At 41.2% G+C, this 20390-nt stretch overlaps 1 protein-coding gene across 1 annotated transcript in view; it reads right to left on the bottom strand.

The window, feature by feature from the left end:
* RASAL2 (RAS protein activator like 2) overlaps positions 1-860 on the bottom strand; it is a 145474-nt gene extending 144614 nt beyond the window's left edge. Inside the window, exon 1 of the mRNA XM_019530900.1 lies at positions 777-860. The gene's annotated coding sequence lies outside the window, so the exon portion shown is untranslated. The remainder of the gene's footprint in view (positions 1-776) is intronic.
* Between the last annotated feature and the right edge of the window lie 19530 nt (positions 861-20390).

Below are 20390 nucleotides of genomic sequence, written 5' to 3'. Positions count from 1 at the left end.
AGGAAGTTAGATGAGCACCTTGCCGGGGTCATCTGACCCCGGTGCTCTTTCCTGCCAAGGCAGGGGGTCGGACTAAATGATCTTCCTAGGTCCCTTCCGACTCTAGCTACTATGAAACTATGAATATAAACTTCACAACGTTGCATATTCCACACATACAAATAATAAAAGCTACAATAGCTTTGAGCACTCCTTTGTGAATGATACTTATTCTTGTTTGCCAATTTAGTGAGCAAAGGGCACACCTGTTTTAGTTACTGTATCATGTCTGACAACAGCAAAGATAATTACACAATATGAAGTTTGCAGATAGCTTCTTCTCTTTCCAGTATGCTAACCCACACAAAAACCTGTATTTCCATACTGCCACCATAATTCAGTCTACACTGAAAGCAGGTGGTGCAAATGGGATGCAATCAGGCCTACCCACACTAGTTTTACTTCAGTTAGCACACCACTTCAAATGCAGCAGCACAAACTGGGGAATCCCACAGAGAACCGTGAGCACCTAGGTTGCTAGCCCACGCTGAAACTTGTGCTGTTGCTTCTTGTCTATTACTGGGACCTGATCAAGCTAGATTAAAGCTAGCGTGCAGGTATGCCTATCCACATTCCCATCACCCTTCCTTGCATAGATATACCCTAAGACTAGTTTGGCTTTCCCCTCTCAGCCAAAGCCATGACCCTTGAGTCAGAGGGGGAATAAAAACCTGTTTGGCTGTTTCACAGATACTTTTGAAAAGGGAAATCCCCTGGTGATTAGTAGTGTGTCTCACCTCCTTTTCCTTGTTGAGCAGCACCAGCTGTCTGTCTGTCAGTATGCAGTACTTTCTCTCCCATGTTGTACTTTCAGCACAGGGAGACTGGCCACAGGAGAGTCTGTGAGTAGCTGGCCCTTTCACATCTGGAAAAGAATATAAATAGTCATCAGAGTGCGCTGTTAACCACCCATGTGTTGTTGAATCTCTGTATTGAGAGGCACTGTAAATTTGCAACTTATTTTTAAAGACTGCAGGTTTCAGGGTATTTAAGTAAAGAAGATTAATTCTATGAGGCATCTGTGCAGAACTTTATACAAATCACAATCACAATCAGATATATATAAGTGAAGAACCCCTCAGCACGAATGGCTACTTGGTAGTTCCTTCTTTTCAGGAGGAGACCCCCTCAGTGGGAGTTCAGACTCAACTCTATTTTGAAGAGAGATAAAGATGATGGTTAATTCACCTAAAGCAGGGGCGGGTAATTATTTTGGTCCAAGGGCCACTTACTGAGTTTTGGCAAGCTGTGGAGGGCTGCATGGGTAACCCCGCCCCTTGACAGGTGCCCTGCCCCCTAGTCACCATCTTGTGACTGGAAGTCCTGCCCCCTAACCCCTGACCTTTCCTACTAGAAGTCCCTCCCCTTTCCCCTAGAAGTACTCCTTTCAGCAAAGGGTTTTGCCATGTTGGAACCAGAAAAATACCAAATTATATTCTAAAAAGCAAACATCTACAACACTCATTATTTTGATTTAAAAAAAAATATTTTTGTCCTGATCATCCTGTGTTTGTGTACAGTGCACAGAGGTAATTGAACAATAACTTAAAATGAAGACTTACTCTTGTATACTGTAGGGGGTGGGTATAAGTTTGTGGGGGGCTGCGAGTGTGGGAATGTGGGGCATGGGGGAGGGTGTGGGTGTGTGGGGTGAGGGAGCATGTGAGTGTGTGTGTGTGGATGGATATGTGGGATGCTGTGTGTGGGGGAAGGGTGGCTGGTGTGTTTGAGGGGGTGTGGGGATCTGCATGTATAGCAGTGCAAGGGAGGGAGGGTGAATGTGTATGGTGGGGTGTGCATGTGTGACTCGTCCTATGGAAATGGACCCACCCTCCCACTCCTGGCCCCAGGGTACCAGCATGGGCCCTATGAACCCATGGTCTGGCCATGCAGCCAGAAGCTATGTGGTGCTGGAACAGCCAGCAGCTGGCAGGAATGCAGGGAAATGGCAGCTATAGGCAGGGGAGAGTGGGAGTAAGCGGGCGTGCGGGAGTGCAGTGATAGCTGGGTGGGAGCGTGGGGCCTGTGCCAGTGTCTGGGGCCAGCACTGGCATGGCCCAGATCAGGGCAGCAGGAGCTGGGGGGCTGGAGTGAGAGGGGGATGAGAATGGGGCTTGCTTCTGGGCTGCTGAGTCCTGCTGGCTTCCCCTGGGTCCTGCTGCCCCTGGCTCCTGTTACCTTTGACAGGCAATCAGGAGCAGATAAATATTAATTTTTAGGGGCCCCATGGGCCGGATAGAATGGGCTGGTGGGCTGGATTCGGCCCACGGGCCATATTTTGCCTGGCCCTTGCCTAAAGTCATGAAGTTAATCAGTTGCTGAGTCAGGAATGGGATTCAGACTCGTCATACACTCAGGGTAGTTGGGTAAAGGGGTCTAGTTGACAGAGCGCATTTACTTTTTTTTAACCTTGCTTTATAAACTACCACTTGAACACCATGGCATCACTAAGAAGCCTTCTCCAGGATTAGGCAAATTATGTCCATTATCTTAAATAACCTACCATCATCTCCAAAACTGTCTTTTTCATGACTATCATATGATGGAGAGTGCTGTACCCCACGTACAAGCCTGAAGTAGCAGGAGGTACCACACGACGTGTAGTGCATTGACAGCGCTATTGCTAACTGGAGTAGTAGTGAGCATAGGTAAGGACTGAAGTATACTGCCAAAGTTTTGTAAGAAGCCCATCAAAGGGATGGGATAGGGCAAGAATTCTGTTTGAAACATAAAAAGCACACTCCTGAAGAAGAATGCATAGCCCTGGTTACCATAATCAAAAACAATGAATCATGTATGGCTTCTAAATTCTGAAATTTTGTCTATTTTTGTAGCATTATCTTTTGTTTGTATTTTTGTTTAAAAATACTTTATTCGTTCTGATCCAAGTGACTCCTAATATTAAATTTCCTTTTGCTAACAATCCATGCATAAAACTGGTATTTGTCCACAGTTAAAAATACAGAGGGTTGTAGCAACTATAGCATACCTTTACCACTAGAGGCCAGTGAATCCTTAGACACAGCAACATATACCCAGTTTTAAGAGGAAAAAGTATATAAGACAAAACACAAGGATTAGCCATAAATATTTGGTCCTTCTGAAAAATGCAGTTCTTAGAGGTTATACGTACTCCTAATAAGAGCTTAAGTAAGATCACTATTAGGACTTTTTAATCACATTTAAAGTATCTTATAAGTCTGAAAATTCACAGGACTATGAAAACTTGTAAACGCTGATTCTTCTCTATATACTGAAAACTTGATATAGGTTAAGACAGTTAAATTAGGATTTTTGGTGACCATACAGAAAACTTCTAAGTGCACAACAACTAGAGACCAACTCTACCATCACAAATTCACAATTTAGATGAGTACCAACTCAAGCTATCATTTTTTCTCTCTTTGCTGGTTTCTGAAGCACAACTGAATATGTTACATTTCAAAATGTTTCTAAACCTTATACTGAGCTAGCTCAGGAGAAGTGACTTGGGCACAAATTCCATCATTAGGAGACAGGTTTTGTGAACATTCACTGGCCACTGTAGAGGCTCTCTCAAAATTAGATGAAAATATATGCAGGTCAGTCTTATAAATAGCATGTTAATCCTCCAGATAGGTTTTTACTACTGGACTAACCGAGCCTCATTTGATGTGGCTATATAACAATGCACAAAGAATTTACTGGATCTGCAGCTCAGATTATTTAAAACAATAACAAACACTCAGAATTGCTAGTTTTAGTGAGAAGCTATATGCGACTTGTACAACTCAAAAGGTTTTCACATGATAATTTCTACAAAGTATAGGTTCTGTCAGCATCCAGTATTTGTATCTGCCTTTATGAAGTAAAGAACATAATGACTTCTTCCACAGGACTACAGCATTTAACTGAGTCATCAGGCATAGGAGGGCTAGCCACAGCAATGCTGTCAAGTGGGCTGGCTACATCAAAACAGCTTCCCACGCTGACTATTGGCAAAGTAACATGTGATCTTGGTGAATGGAGCTGCCAATAGGCAATAAGGAATATACATATCAATGGAGAGCGATGAATGTCTGGATAAAGCCTCACCATGTCTGCACACTGACTGAATAGCACCTACAATAGGAAACAGTACAGAGAGCTGCAAGCTAATCTTTCAGTCTGGAAACCACAGTTTGGAAGCTCAGACTACATCCAAAGCCTGTACTGTGCACTAATGAGAAACTTGAGTATAAGTTACATAGGGAACTTACCACAATAAAATGTATTTTTCCTTGGAACAAATTCATGTACGTGGAATAGCTTCTCTGCTCTTGCACTAAGCAATGTCTCCAAACAATTTAAAAGTTATTTTTCAGTTACTATTCCAAAGTGACCACTTTCTCCAGAGCCCTTTTTTGCAACAGCTGTGACAACCAAATCTGGAAAGCATTATACTAGTTTTGACCAAAGACTCTGTAGGACCCACATGCTACTGCAGCACAATGCCCAGCATCATAGAAAAAAGTAGGGTTGGAAGGGACTGCGTGAGGGTCCCACAGATGTGCATGATTGCTGATACATTATGGCAGACAACTGTTCTATTTTCTTGTATTCCTCATCTTAACTCTTTATCCCACATTTAGACTTCAAGAGATTAAACAGTATGTAAAATGGAGATTAAAAGATTTCAGTAGAGCAAAACATCAGCTTCTCTTACTAGCTCCCATAGGATTACAGAGTCACCCAATACTTGAAAAATTATGGAAAATTAGATATAAAAATTAAGATCTGTCACTAGCTGTGGTGTTACACATCTTCACCTAGGAACGATTCAAAGCTGAGAGCCAGCTTATTTCTCAGTGTAAGGAAATATCCTGAAATAATTGGCTCATACACAAAAGGACAGGAAGATTCAGAAAGCAATGTATTAAAAGAAAATGCTGTAATTTTGACAAGCATTTGGACATGGTGTAAATTTAACTGGATTTAATTAATTTAATTACATGCATCTGGAAGACTGAATGCTGATTTTAGGCCCTGGTGAGGTTACACAGGGTATGGACATATTAAGCTGAAAATCTGAAAAAAGCAAGCAGTTGTGACACAAGATTTCTTCCTATAGTCTGATGCAATTCATTCCATTCTGTATCGTTACAATGGAGGTATTCAAGGAAGCAGATCAGATTGTCTACCCACAGGATTAAAGGTCATGCCCTGTTCCCCTTCAAATGCTAATATCAGTTGTGTAACAGCTTTAAAAAAATCGGTTTCTGTACATCTTCCCCTGCTGAACTGAGGAAGAGAGCACCATTGCCCGCCTGCCACATCACCTGACACAGCTGAAGATCTAAAACTGCATTGTTCTTTTTTTCCCCTATGGCTTTGGAAAGGCCATTAGGAATGTCTATAAATATCCACAAAGGCCCTTTCCTCTCAGCTGAACAGCAACTTGTATTTTATCATTCTCAAACTAGAAAGCAGATCTAAGAACACAAACAATGGATGCACCGTGACAAGATAAATAAAGGGGGTTCTTTGGGTGCAGGAGGACATCAGGGAAGCAAGACAATAAGCCAGCATCCAAATGTATCCATTCAGGAAAGACACTTCATGAGAACTGAAGGGATTTTTGGGACTAGTACTAATCATGTAGTGCACCATTTTTAAATAAAATCTCTAACAGTCAAAACAGGTAAAAAAAAGTCTAGTAAATTTTTCAAAGCCAGTTCACAGTAGTACAGAATAAGACAATGAGTTCCAGGGGTTGACAGCTATTATCTGGTCTCAATCCTTTCCATTACAGCAAGAAGAGCATATCCTCTCCTTCCTTCAATGCCAGCAAAAGATGTCTTGAATTAGGAAAGAGAAGGGACTATTTTTAATCTTTAAAAAGGAGACTATTTTCCTAATGACGAAAAGTGTACAAACTGAAGGATATAGCATTAAAAATGTTTGCAGTTTAATGCTCATAAGGTCAGCTCAAAACATTCTGTACACATGACCTAAGCTCTTTGTCAAGACTAGGGAAGGGAAAAATCAAACTATGTATTTTACTTGCCTTGTAACACCACATCTGATTATAGTCATGGATTTTTAAAGCTTTGTTCCCTTGGCTCTCACTTTAAATACAAAGCATGAACTTTCCAGGATAAAAGGATAAATGAACAACTTAAAACTGAGTAGGACCTAATGCAGTTTGTAAATGTTCCAGTACTACAGCAACCACTACCAAGATGGTCAGAAAAGCAGTTAATAAATTACACAGTTCAAAAAGCACAAAATACAAGAGTCCTTACTTGAGAATTTCCAGTTAAACGTTGATCAACCAAGCAGCAGAGACATTTTATATTACAAATTAGCCACAAGACACATTTTTGTTGTCAAGGACGTGGGTTTTTTCTTCTAAAGAAAACCTACACCCAACACCAGAATGATGACAAATGCAGCCTTTTTCTGAGGTGTCAAAGCTAATTTTTGCAGCACATGCTCATGTTGAAATCTTGACCCTGCCGAAAACATTGCCAAAACTCACTGACGTTTACTAGGGCCAAGATTTCACTCCAGATGGTTCTAATACAGCTGTTTGGCAGCTGTTTTTCATGTACATTAATAGCAAAGTCAGCTCATGGGGTGTTTGGGGAGGGGGTAATTGTTCTTTTCTCTTTCTTACCCTCTTTCTTTCCAAAGAAGTAGCTCTCACATGCTTTGACAACAGGTTCACGTGAACGGTGTCAGTGTTTCCATGCTGTTTAAAATGCTTACCATGGTGACAGGTTCTCAAAGAATGCTGGGTAAATGCTGTCAGCGATATGTTTGGGCAAAGCAGTTCAGTTTAAATAAGCATTAACCTGAACCATCAACTCAGTCTTTGAACTGAATCTGAAACATCAAGCCTTACTTCTACTCTAAAGGACAAGCTGCGTGAACAGCTTTGATTATACTATACTGATTATGCTTTGACGTTTGATTATATAAACCTCAACCCTGACAAAGCCAACAGTATAAAGGAGGGAAAAAGCATATTTGTGTCATGGCATTTCATTCCCATGGTAGAAACTGCAGTTCCTAACAGGGTAGCTTTGCCTTAAAAAAACAAATCTCTAATGCAATGGACAACAGCAATTGACTACTTAGAAAATAAATTTATGCTGTATTTATTACTTCATGCAATCACACAACTTTTAGATGAAGACCTGCAAGGAATCTGAATCTGTTCTACTGTAGAAGTAGAAGCAAGAAAAATTTAGAGGCAAAAGACAATTTAGGCATTTGTCACTGGCATCAGAACAGCCATGGTGCAATGAAAAGATGAACAATCTCTGGACTTCTAGTTGGGAGGGAGGAGAGGTGGCAAGGGAAATATGGGAAGTTCTTCAAGGAACAGACTTGATTAGGAAAAATCTAATCAAGAAAAAAAATAGCATGTTTTGTGAATCTGGTTTCACTAGACATTTTTCATTTCTCAAATATCCAAATCCTCAATAAAATGCAAATGTTACCTGAAAGCCATGTTTCACAAGCAAGCAGTAGTATGGTGCCTGGAATGAAAATTTTCAAGGAAAAGCTAAGGTTCTATGCGAAATAATTTGGGGGAAATTAACAGATAGCAAATGCCCCACTATGTTCATACAGACACAAATGCAATGTCCCACCATAGCACTGGAGGCACTGCAGGGCTGGAAATGAAATTTGGCTAGGTTTTACTCACTTGTACTAATTCAGAGATTCATATTCTAAAATCAGATGATCCGTTTAAAAACAAATGCCATAAGACTTCCCTGTATTAAAATTTTGTTTGAATTAGAATATAGCTAAAACTATGATAAACATTTCACAAGAGTAGAACTGGTAACCCTAGCATTTTGTTAAAATTACAACTGGACTAATTAACTCCAGGCTATTTAGGATTCCATTTAAAGTTCCTGCCAGATATATTTTTCATTTCATACCCTAAAGCACTGCATGATGTGGCTGTATTTCAACCAATAGCCAATTTTAATGGTAGCTGAAAAGATCTCTCTATATTATTTTAAGTGTGTAAAGCATGTGGGAATCCTTTGGGATGAAAGGCACTTTATTTATGCAGGATGTTATTACAGAGATAAGCATCTAGTACAAATTCTTCTGTTATATTTAGTATCTGCATCCAACAAACATTAACATGCACATGACTTGCCTCCATTTGAACTGAATCTAGTCACTTTTCTCTGGCAGCTGATAGATACTTAAATACTTGTACAGAAATTCAATACCAAGAGTGGGAGGTAAAGAGACTCGTCAAACCATCAGTTTTCAGTGATCTGTCAAGGCCTTCTCGCACCAACTGGTTATAGCCAACACAACCTGAGAAATCCATGTTCCACTGAACAAAGCCATAAAAAGCCTGGCTGGGTTAACAAGGTGGACTGTGTTAAACAAGTTTAAGGCAGGGGTGTAAAACATGGCCCAAGGACCACATCTGCCCTGCAGACTTTGCCCCGCCCCTGACAGATGGGGGACCTTCCCAAGGCAGCAACCAAGTACCCAGGTGAGAGTCATGGTGCTGGAGCCACAGCAATACCACCAGAACAAGCCCAGTGCCATGGATTGTCCCTGCAGCAGCAGCCAAGCACCTGAGATACCCTGTGGTGCTTCTGGGGCTCCAGCACTGTGGCTCTTGCCTGCTTGACCGCCAAGCACCCAAGCAAAAGCATTGGTGATGGTGTCCCAGCAGCACCATCTAAAGAAGCCTGACACAGGCTTAAATGAGTTCGACATCCCTGGTTTGAAGAACTTGCAGCACCTTGGACTAATGGCTTGACCTTGCACCACAGTGCCAAGTGCGTTGGGAAACTCAAGCCAATCCTCTACAGCTTTCTTAATTTTCTGTAGAAACAGGCAATCAAATATTGGTAACCTATTAGCTGTCTGTTTTCATTTTCTTGGACTTTGGCTAAACAAGGGAAGATACGTGTCCAAACAGTTGCTATGAATGATCTAAAATGCTGATTTCTCCAGTGTAATATTGAGAATTATATTAGCAAAAGAGGAATCCACATGAAGACATCCAATTGCTTCATGTCTTATTAAAAAAATACAGTGTTTCTCATTCTGGTACCATACAGTTCAGTAGAACAACATAACTGATCAAGAAGGATCTTTATTTTTTCATTTAGACTGGGCTTGTCCAACTGGTGGGCTGCATACGGTCCACAATGGGGTTCGTTTTCAGCCCTTAGGCTCCTATCCAGCCATTCATCCCCCTATTGCTCCAGCTGTTGTTGTTGCAGCCAGGGTCTTGAGGCTCCCCCTCCCTCAGCTTTTACTGCCTGCGCCCACCCAGGCAGGAGGGCAGGGCAGCCCATAGGAATAGGGGAGCCATGAGGGATAGGTGGTAGGGGCTGCCCATGTTCATGGTAAGGTTGGGGGCTGCCAACACATGCTGCAACAGTTCCCATGCAATGCAGGGGGGAAGACAGTGGAAGAGGGGAGGGAAATATGCATGGCTTAGGGGTCTGTGGCTCACACAGGTGGGCCTCCTTGGCCTAGAAATTGGACAGCCCTGATTTAGACATCTGGGCATTTTCTCTCTGAGATCCAGATTAAATATATTTATGGCTAAGTATGTCCTTTAATTTGAGAGCGTTTACATTTCTAGACTTGCAAGTGATTTTTTCTGTTCTTAATTTGATTTCAGTTTAGAGCCTGAGGAGTGCATTCCCTGTTCGCAGTAGAATAGGAACTTCTAGTGGAAAAACTGAATTCAAAACATGGTATGTAAAAGGACCCATGACTAATGTGAGGCTTCTAGAACCCCAATACATTATGGGGAGTAACTGCACTTATTTCCTAGATCCCCCTCCTTTCAGAGTTCAGGCAATAATCTAATTGGGTACATATACATTTCTTAAACTCACATTTATCTTGTTGAACTCTATCTTTTCTTTCAGTGGGGGCCAACTTTTTGACACATGTGACACAAATGAATTCCACACCTTCTCCAAGCACCATTCTGCTCCCCTTGCCCTCCCTAATCTGCTGCTCTGCTTTCTGCTTCCCACCCTGTGCTAGCTACTTAATTTGCTGCTTTGTTTTCTACTTCCTCCCCTATTTGGTACTGTGTTGCCACCCCCCCACCCTACCCCATCTGCCTTGTGCTACACACAGAGGCTGCTTGTGCCACTTGGGGCACCCATACTGCAGGATAGCCACCTCTGCTCTATTACAAGGGATATAGGTTGCAGCCATGTTGGTCTAAGGACACAGGCAGGCAAGGTTCTTTGGGTAAATCTGATTTTTTATTAGACCAACTCAAATAGTTGGAAAAATTCTTCTTTGCAAGCTTTCAGGTATAAATAAATAAGCATCAGATATAAATAAATAAGCATCCTCAGCCTGACAAAGGGTATTTATACACAAAAGCTTGCAAAGAAGAATGTTTCCAACTATTTGAGTTGGTCTAATAAACGATACCAAATTTACCCAAAGAACCTTGTCTGCCTATTACAAGGGAGGAATTCATGTGCCTGCATTAGCTATGGCAAGTTTCAGAAGAGTCATACCAGCTATTGATCAGTGCTGGAAACCTATGAGGAAACCTGTTATCTGCAATTTGGTGGTGGAGGGGTCAGCTCTTTCCTCCATCTCTCTCATAAAAGCAGCAGTTTGTTCTAGCCACAGAAAAAAAACGCAGAAACCTGGAGTTTTAAGAAGTTTGTGGAGATTAAGCTATGTCTTTTAGGTCAGGACCCTGGGGAAAATTGCTATTTTTTGGTAGATATATTCTACATAATGGTTTAAAAAGATCCAATGATGCAAGATAGGGTGAGTTATGAAGCAATCAGCTTAAGCCATATCAAGAAGCACCAAAGGCTTTTTAGTAACTGAAAGAACAAAAACAAAGTACAACTTGTCTGTGTCTGATGTATCCCAGCAACCTTATCAGGAAAGTACTTCCTTGATCCCTCTGCTGGTTTTCCTGGTTTTACTCTTCATTTAATATGAAAAGGATAATTAATTTTCCAAATTTATGAAAAATATGTCTTAGGGGAGGAAAAGTACGATGAATACCCCAGTTGCCCATAAAGCATCAGAAACTGGTCTGTACAGCTGAACTCCCAAATGGCTCCTGCCATTGTCTTGATTCACAACATATGCTATTTCACATATCTCCCCTGAGGAGAGGTTGATAACTGTCTAGTAATTTTGGCAACATGGACAACTGTGCATTTGAGATTAGGCAAAGACACCCATTCTCCCTTACTTAGGACCTAAGCAATTTCAATACTAAATCCTTTTTTAAAAAAAAAGCGTGCACCAGTGTATTAACCAGCTTCATGCCCTAATGTCTGTTATCACAGGCTTTATTACTCAGTAATATCCAACTACTTCGGCAGATACTGAGTTTATTGCGCTGTTTGGCCAATATAAATAGCAGCGGTCCTTCTAAAAGTAAAAACCAAAGAGCTGATAGCACAAGGAAAATTAGAGAAGGCTAAAGGTAGTCAGTTAACAGTCTGACAATGAGCTTTTCATTACCACAGAGAAACCATCCTTAAGCAAAGGCGAGGAATCTCTTGATGGCAATTTAAAGTTGGCCAATTAAGAACCTTATTACATCATAGGCTGTGAGCCACACAGAAAGGTCAAATGGTGTTACCATTAGTTTGGTTTGGAGCGGTCACACCCTTAGTCTAGAAACCTTATTTGGCTGTCCCCCATCTGCACAGCTGTGACTTGCCACTAGAGACCTGTTGAGGAGCAGCAGGAATAGGAGCTGTAGCCGTGAGTTGCCACAAGAAGGCTGGTCAGCCAGGACAGGCTGTATGGGCAGGGCTGTGAGAGATCTTGGGATATGGGAGAATTCAGTTTGGGTGGCCCATCTATGGGGAGTGGTCACACCTTAACAGAACTGGAGTTGGATTGTGCGGACCAAAAATAATCCTGCCTTGGAGTAGCATAACTTTGAGCTGCAGAACAAATGCTTAAAATTGCTTTAAGTTGTTAATGTGCAGACAATCCAGGGGTTAAGAGCTCCAGGAGCTGCCCAAAATGACCATGTAACAAGGCCCTAGCTTGAACAGTGTTGAGTACTGTAAGCTTCTTACACACTGCACAGCTGATTGCAGAACTTGAAAAGAGTAACTGATCCACATTTCTCTTGACTGTCTCCCTTAGCCTTTCAAGTCCTGTAAAATTTGCATGCCCCAGGGATGATGAAAAACAGGATGATGAAAGCAAAAGAGAAAGAAATAACACCTTTTGAGTAGGCCAGTTTGTGGGTGTGGACAGGTCACAATGCTTACAGTGTTCTAAATACACTAGCCAATTGCCTATCAAGAATGACAGGGGGCAAGAAGGGCTGGGATGGAGTGCCATCACCTAACACCCCATGCTGCCACTGTTTTGCCTCTTGCAGGGACCAGGATAGGGGAGCCAAGGCCAGAGCTGCTGGCCTTGGCTCCCCCACCCTCCGTCCAGTCCTCAGTGCAGTTTCAGAATCATGGCGGTGCTGCCCCATGCTTGAAGCACTTTGGCTGTTTCCATCAGCCAATCAGAGTGTGAATAAAGCGTGACAGACTTGGGCTTTTATAATATTAGAATTTTAAACCCCCAAAGTCTAGACATGCATGCAACTTTAGACTGGTTTAAACTTCCTAAAACGTTAAAAAACTAAACAAACAAAAAACCAAACACACACACCAGGAAAATCAGGTATTATTTTGAGCTGGTCTTCACTGAACCAGTTTAATGCTACTTGTGAACACAGAGTATTCTGTGCCTAGTTCAGTCCCCTAGGTATGAACTGCCCTTCTCTTCTCCCCACCTTCCCCCACACACACCCATGAAGGGGAACGGGGCGGCTCTGGAATGTAATCAGGAGTCTACTACCCAAAGATCTGAGTCCAGACTTGACCAGGGGGAGGTGCGGGGGGGCCCAAAAGCATCTGTGTCCATTTTACTTCCCTGCTAGGGACCCTGGCAGAGGTCTCAGGCTTATTTGGGGTAAGGAGGAATAGCTAGGTTCAGGTGGGGAAAAGGGCGCTTTGTAGCTCTCTGCTTGTGGTGGGTGGTTAGTTGTGCCTGTAACAGTAAACTCCGTCACTTTTTCAGCCAGCTCTCCTCTGCAGGTTTAACCCTGCACACACTGTAATGCAGTTGTTGACAATGTAAGGTACTTGAGTGGTTGGAAAAGCCAGGGAGTTTGGGGGGGGGGGGACACAACGACATACCATAAACGGGGGGCCACAGAGCCCTCCCAACACCTAACCACCTCACTCCAATTTCTTGCCTACTCCAAAGTTCTTTGGGTAAACCTGATATCTTTTATTAGACCAACTCAAATACTTGGAAAAATTGTTCTTTGCAAGCTTTCGGATACAAAGCGGACTGAGGAAATGTCTGCTGAGAGCACAGACCATCTGTAGACGCTTCCTCAGACTGACTAGGAGCATTTGTACCCAAAAGCTTACAACGAAGGATTTTTCCAACTATTGGAGTTGGTCTAATAAATATTTTGGTTTTACCCAAAGAATCTTGTCTGCCTGTGTCCTTAGACCAACACGACTACAACCTACACCCTTGCCCAATCCAAGTCTTTCTCCCCCTGTAGAGCTGGGGAAACTCTTGGTACTTACCCCAGGAAGGCATGATGGCCTGGGTATTTTACCACCTCCTGGCAGCATTTCAGCAGCAATACAATCTGCAAAAAGTGAGGGTTTTTACTTTTGGAAACCTTAGCAATGTATGTGTGGCCACTTCTGTCCAGGGGCAATTGTGAGCCGCCAGTTCCCAATCACTGACATTCTTAGAATGGTTCAAGTGTTACGTCTATTTGCACCCTCAGAAACCTACAATTATGGGGGATAAGCATCATGTATTTCACAGGCTGATGAGTGGAACCTGAAAACATGATTTAAGATCCAAATCCTACAGGGCATGCAGGTGTGTTTCAGTCCGCACGTGTCATGTGCCCGTCTGCAAACAAGAGGCTCATTGTACAACTTTGCAAACCTCATGACATCATCAAAACAGAAGCTTTTCTCCATATAACAACAGTTTGTTTCCAAGGATACCAAGAACTTCAAATAACAGGCAGTTATTCAAAAGCCCTCTGCAGAATCCTAAATATACTGTCCTTCCTTCTTATTCAGTCATCATCCTGTACCTCAGATAACTGGGGTTTTCTCTTTCTTTTTTTGCTCCTGAAAGTTAAGTACACTTTCTCTCTCTGCCAGTTAAATTCCCACTCTGTCTACAATACATGCTGAACTTCAAAGCAGAGACAGATATTATTAAATTGAAGAGAGGATTATAAAAGATTACATGCACCTATTGCATTGCTGCCGAGTTCTGAGGTGCTTTTCAAGTGACACTTCTTCCTCAAGGGAGTGAAGGCAGTGAGCAGGTAGTACGCTTTCATTAGGGGTGTAATTAGGGGTAAAAGCGCCTTGGGGGAACATTTAAGATTATGATCTCCACCCCCATTTTGTTCCTTTCATCAAACTCTACCCCTCTGCCCACACCCACCATTTTTCGTTCCATATTGTCCTTCCTTTTTCACCTCCCAAATCCCCTACATCAGACTTACTCATAGCCAAGCAGTACGTGTGATCCCTCCATTTCATTTTGCTTTTCAGTCATCTCTTTATTTCTTGCAGTTAGCCAGTACTAGTGCAGGGAAAAGACGCACGTACTTATTGATTAAAACTGCAGCTCTTTAGTGGCCCCAGAAAGCTGGGAAAAATAGGCTAAGAAAAAAAACAAACTGCTCAGTTTTTGCAATCTCTCTAGATGCACAAGACTCCAGTGCAGTTCTAGAAATGCATTTGCTCTGCAGGCAAATTGGTTGTGTCCCAACCAATGCACATTTGGCAGGTCTGCTATTACCTGAACTCCTCCCCAATGACTGCCTTATTCCATTCCCTTGTCAGGAAGTCATTAGCTAGTTTAACATAAAATTCAGTTCACATTTGCAATTTCATGCAAGCAGTCTCCTCAGAACTGGCTTAGATGTTTAAATTACAGAACTTATATGGTAAAAAAAAAAAAAAAAAGTGCTTCAGTTATTAAGAAAAGCTTTCCCCTGCCCCCAGTTTTTCCACAGTTTATTTTTTATGCCCTGCCAAGGAAATTACAAAGCAGAATAATTTATCCTGTAAACAGTCTGGCAGAAAGGCTTCAGCTACCTCTTAACTTGTTCCAGGAAAATATAGATACTAACATAGGTTGGAACTTCTATCCCTAGTTGTCAATACTACAACATGTTCAAGGTATACTCTGGAAACATGCTTTTAAATTGGTCTGATGAATCAAGTCCTTCCTTGGTATGCATGGAGAATTACTAACAAAACCTGATTTAGCATGGAAGGGATTTTTTTTCTTTCAGACTAGTGTTGTGACAGAAAGCATGAGGCAAGAACAGGGGTTCTCAACCCATGTAAGCCCTTACCTGTTCACAGGTAAGTCAAGAGCATCAAAATGACCTTACCTCCCCTTATGACTACAGAGGAGAGGGTACTGGCATGGAAAAGGTTGAGGAGCACTTGGTTAGAGCTGAGAATTAGACAGTTGGGGGGCAAGGGGTGCTTATACCATTTATGCCAAATTTTTAAAAATATGTGCATTTGCCCAGTGAGGAAGCTCTTTTTGTGTCAATTGAACTACACTATGAAAGGCTGAATTTTTCAGATGCTTTCACTTTTATCTGGGTTTCAGCAGAACAGAAATATTAAAAACACCGGTTTTACATCCCATCTATACTCTGCTTTCATAAAGTGAAATCAGGTTTACAGTGGTAAACCTGTACCAAATCTTTCCTTTCTTTTCTTCCTTCCCTTTTCTTTCTTTTTTAAGCCTACTTTATGGGAAATACCCTCTGCCAAGGCAAGGTAGGTAGGTGGGTCTTCTCAAGATGCATGCCTGTGGATTGCTAGAATTTGTAGGGCAGGAGTGAAGGGAGCAGAGGACACTATACAGCATCTAACAGGGTTTGTGCCTGTGACGAATAAACAGTAATACATAAAAACCTGATAGCTGTCGTCATATCCACAGAAAAACAGTTCAAGTATTTTTAGGTGTTTGTTCAACTACCAGACTCTGCAACATAAATACAGCTTGAAACCTAAAAATAAAAAAATTTGGGAGAACACAATGAAAAACTAACCAGTATTGTGTAGATGTGGAAGATCTTACTGAGACAGAACAACAGGACTGATTTAGGGGGAGGGAGTGCTGTTCACAGGATGCTGGGATCTAATATGGTAATCTGCATTCACAGGGTATTATCTGGGTCATTCAAGCATATTAGGCTAAAGCTTTCTTATCTGGGCCACTGAAAACAACAACTGCCTGAATAATGGGCCATTTTAAGGGCTTCAAACATTATAAAAAAAGCTACATAACACCAACTCCCCATGCTATTTTAGAAGACCTCCCCCATTCTAGCAAAGTATAAATGTTTAAACTAAAACCTGGAATCAGCTGTTAATCACCAATTAATGGATTTGGCCTACTTAAGTAACAAAGTTCTATACTCCTTATTCTCCAAATTCTCTCAGCTTGTAGAATCTGCTCACATATTACTAATGAAAAACTTGGACCATAAAGGAGATAAGATTTTTTCCCCATTAATATCTAATGGTGTCACACAAAAAACCCGCCACAAAACTTTCTGGAGGGAAAAAAAAATCTTGTACGACTATAACAGAGATTTTGTTCCATTGCCAATTGTATTTTTAAAAAGCCTGATGTTATTTTAAGTTCACTGCATTGTGACAGTTTTAAAAACACCCCTTTTCTCACATCCCAAGTTAAAGGATGTATGGATGCAATGTATAAAGTGCTAGTAAGCTCAGATGCAGAATCGGGCTTGAAGAGCTGCCTTTGAAAAATTCCACTTTGCATAAGGAGATTACAACTGATTTGGTCAAGGTTGGACAGTGAGTCATTGGCTCTGCTCAGATTTAAGGCTCAGACACCTGACTCAGAGTGCTTTGCTTTAATTACTACCACATGATCTAAATATTTTCAAACCAAAACTCAACATTAGTAAACCTTTCAGAATAAGGTCACTGACCATTAGTGCCCATACAATGTTTAAGAAATGTATTATAAGAATAATGTGTAGCACTATACCAGTGAATCTCCAAATGTTGAGACATCAGTCCTACACAAGAAAATATTTTTATAGATCAATTTATTTAGGAAGTCCTTGTTACACTGAGGCAAATTTGGAACTGGCAGTTGATATGCCACTGAGTACAAAAACAGTTCCATTGGCTGTTATTGTGATTAAATAACCATATTAAACATGCTCACTATTTCCTATGGTGATACTGTAAATGTCCAAGTATCTTTGTCCAACTTTAGAAACATGGAAGTGGTCTACAATAAGAAATTTATAGAAAGAACATTTTATGTGAGCGAGTGACGATAATCATTCAAAAATAGATTAAATTCAGGCATCTCATATACTTTATTTCACTGGATTTTTCTGTGTTTTGCTTTGTTTCAATATAAAACCCTCCTTTCCTGTTTGTGGGATCACAGGAGAAAAGGTAGAATTAATTCCCAAAGAGCCATCATTCTTAATCATACCACAAAATGTTACATGACAATTTCTCACATATTTCCTTTCCTTCCTCCTACTGTTCCACATTCTAAATTGCAACTGCTCTACTGTTTTACTAGCAGTTTATTTGCTACTTAACATATTTGTGGTTCTGGAGAGATTTCAGGCATTAACACCATTACTCCTTAATGTTTTCTTATGTGCCATATGTTTTCCATACTTATAAAACACAACTTCCTCCCCTCCCTGTTCTGTCCCATCCTGTTTCCCCCTATCCCATCCCAACAGGAATTTGAAAAAATTAATTTTATCTGTAAATCTAAAGATGTAGAAGGGCCTTTGTCATTATAGTAAAATTGCAGGTGCTTGTCTCAGATACTTTGGAAAGGGAATATGTGATCCCATGTGATACATGATCTGCTGCCAGGAATTTTTTTTTTTTTTTTTTTTTCTAACAGGATCCACCTGAAATTTACAGATGAGATGTCAAATGTAAGAGCGGTAATAGTAGTTATTCTTTGTAACTGCATTTCATGACATAAAACCAGTCAGATTTGGGGTAAAGAAAGTGACTGTTTTGGTTATGAACGTGAAGTTACTGCAGGGAAAAGAACCAATGCACATCATTAATTCCTTTAAAATTACCACTAAAATTTATCTTATTTCTAATGGGAAAACCAGACTCGACTAGGGGCAGGTACAGGGGACGGGTGGGGGGGCCCAACAGCATCTGTGTCCATTTCACTTTCCTGCTAGGGACCCTGGCAGAGGTCTCAGGCTTATTTGGGGTAAGGAGGAATAGCTAGGTTCAGGTGGGGAAAAGGGTGCTTGGTAGCTCTCTGCTTGTGCTGGGTGGTTGGTTGTGCCTGTAACAGTAAACTCTGCCACTTTTTCAGCCAGCCCTCCTCTGCAGGTTTAACCCTGCACACACTGTAATGCAGTTGTTGACAATGTAAGGTACTTGAGTGGTTGGAAAAGCCAGGGAGTTTGGGGGGGGAGGGGGACACACAAGACTACATACCATAAACAGGGGGCCACAGAGCCCTCCCAACACCTAACCACCTCTTCACTCCAATTTCTTGCCAACTCCAAAGTTCTTTGGGGTAAACCTGATATCTTATATTACACCAACTCAAATAGTTGGAAACACTGTTTTTTGCAAGCTTTCGGATACAAATTGGGCTGCAATTTCTGTGTTAGAGAGCTGTGAATCCTGTATACTGTCAGAAGATGAGTGGGGGGGGGATAAGGAAAGTTCATGTACCCAAGGGAATATTAACAAAAATCAACTTGGACAATACATTTGAGAAGCATTTCCTTCCAGCTGTAGGTAACTGTCCTCTTCATGGGTTTATTAAAAGCTACTTTTGTGCCATTGAGTGCAAAGATCTCCGAGACACACACACACACACGTTAGTTTCACAGTTTATACAACCACAAATATCCACTCTTGGAAATGATAAACATGAAAGGAAATACTAGACCATAGTTTTAAATTATAAAATACATTGCAATTTTCAAAAGAGGTAGTTGTATTTTTCTACCATTTTTTAAAAAAGGCCTCTGTTAACAGCACAAGATCTATTGATCTGAAAGCCCCAACATAAAAACTATCGTCTTTGGGTACAGGTGTAAACTGATTTTTATTTACTGTTGCACTGCGCAGTGAATTCTGTCCTAGTATTCTCGTTTGAAAGAAAAAAGCAGAAGCTACATTACTGGGAGCTAGTTTCTGAGAGTTCTGGAGAGGCTGCAGAAGAGCACAGAGTGAATGTACAAAAGCCTAAGGGACTTCACACAAGCCGCACACAGGGAGAAGTATTCAAAGAAATTCAAAACCACTTAGCAGAGAAGGAAGAAATGTGACAAACAGATCAAGAGTAGCAGCTGTGAGCTGGGAAACAAGAAGTAACTCACAAGAGAAGGAACAGCAATTGTTTTGGTAGCTAGAAAAACAGACATTTTACAGCTCTCTTCAAAGTAGTGCCAACCAGCAACAGACAAGTATATCAAGATGGCTCTGAAATGTCATGGTTATAAAGTGATGAATGGACATGCAAGACATCTTGTCCTATTTCCTACTTAATTCTTAAAAGTTTGTTTTAATATTTAGGATCCATGTATCCTGATGTAGCTTAAGCCTATTACTACTTGTTCTGTCTTCAGTGACTAATGTTAACAATACATGCCTCTTCTCTTCATAAAATCTCTGCAAGAACAGAATAGGAATTGTTATTGGAGTCCTGTTACCCACAGCTCTACTTAACAGCCCTAAAGCTATGAGCCATTGTGACAACCAGAAAAATACCTACTTCTTTTGCTTTCTTTACTGAACTCTCATGTGATTAAAGACTATTAAAATGCAAAGTGCCTTGAATTTCATTTTATACATCAATGACCATACTTCGTATCTCTAGGCTATTACAGTGTCTCTTTGTGCATTCCTTTCAGATGAGAAGAGCCAGGCTCCAGCTTTAGCAGCAACTGATGTATGCAATATCTCTATATTTCTTACCTTGATCTAGCTTTCCTTTTAAAGCTACATTCAGCTTCAGGTTCTCTCTTCTATAATACTCTAAGAGATAAGGGTGTTTGGGTGTCTGAAATCAAATTAATTATAATCTGTTATAGAACAGCACAACAGCTGAGAAAGCATTTCTCTCATAAGTCCCCATCTCTAGGCTGAAGTTTGTGCTGGTCTTCAACCCAGCTTGAATTCTTTTGGGAAGTTTGATAATAAAAACCAACCTGGTGGCCTTTTACGATCAGATCACCAGATCATTAGATGCAGGGGTAGCAGTGGACATAGTCTTCCTGGACTTCTGGAAGGCTT

The sequence above is a fragment of the Crocodylus porosus genome, unplaced genomic scaffold (assembly GCF_001723895.1).
Source record: "Crocodylus porosus isolate Cpor-Errol unplaced genomic scaffold, CroPor_comp1, whole genome shotgun sequence".
NCBI classification, from domain to species: Eukaryota; Metazoa; Chordata; order Crocodylia; family Crocodylidae; genus Crocodylus; species Crocodylus porosus.
This window is presented reverse-complemented; position numbering and strand designations above follow the sequence as displayed.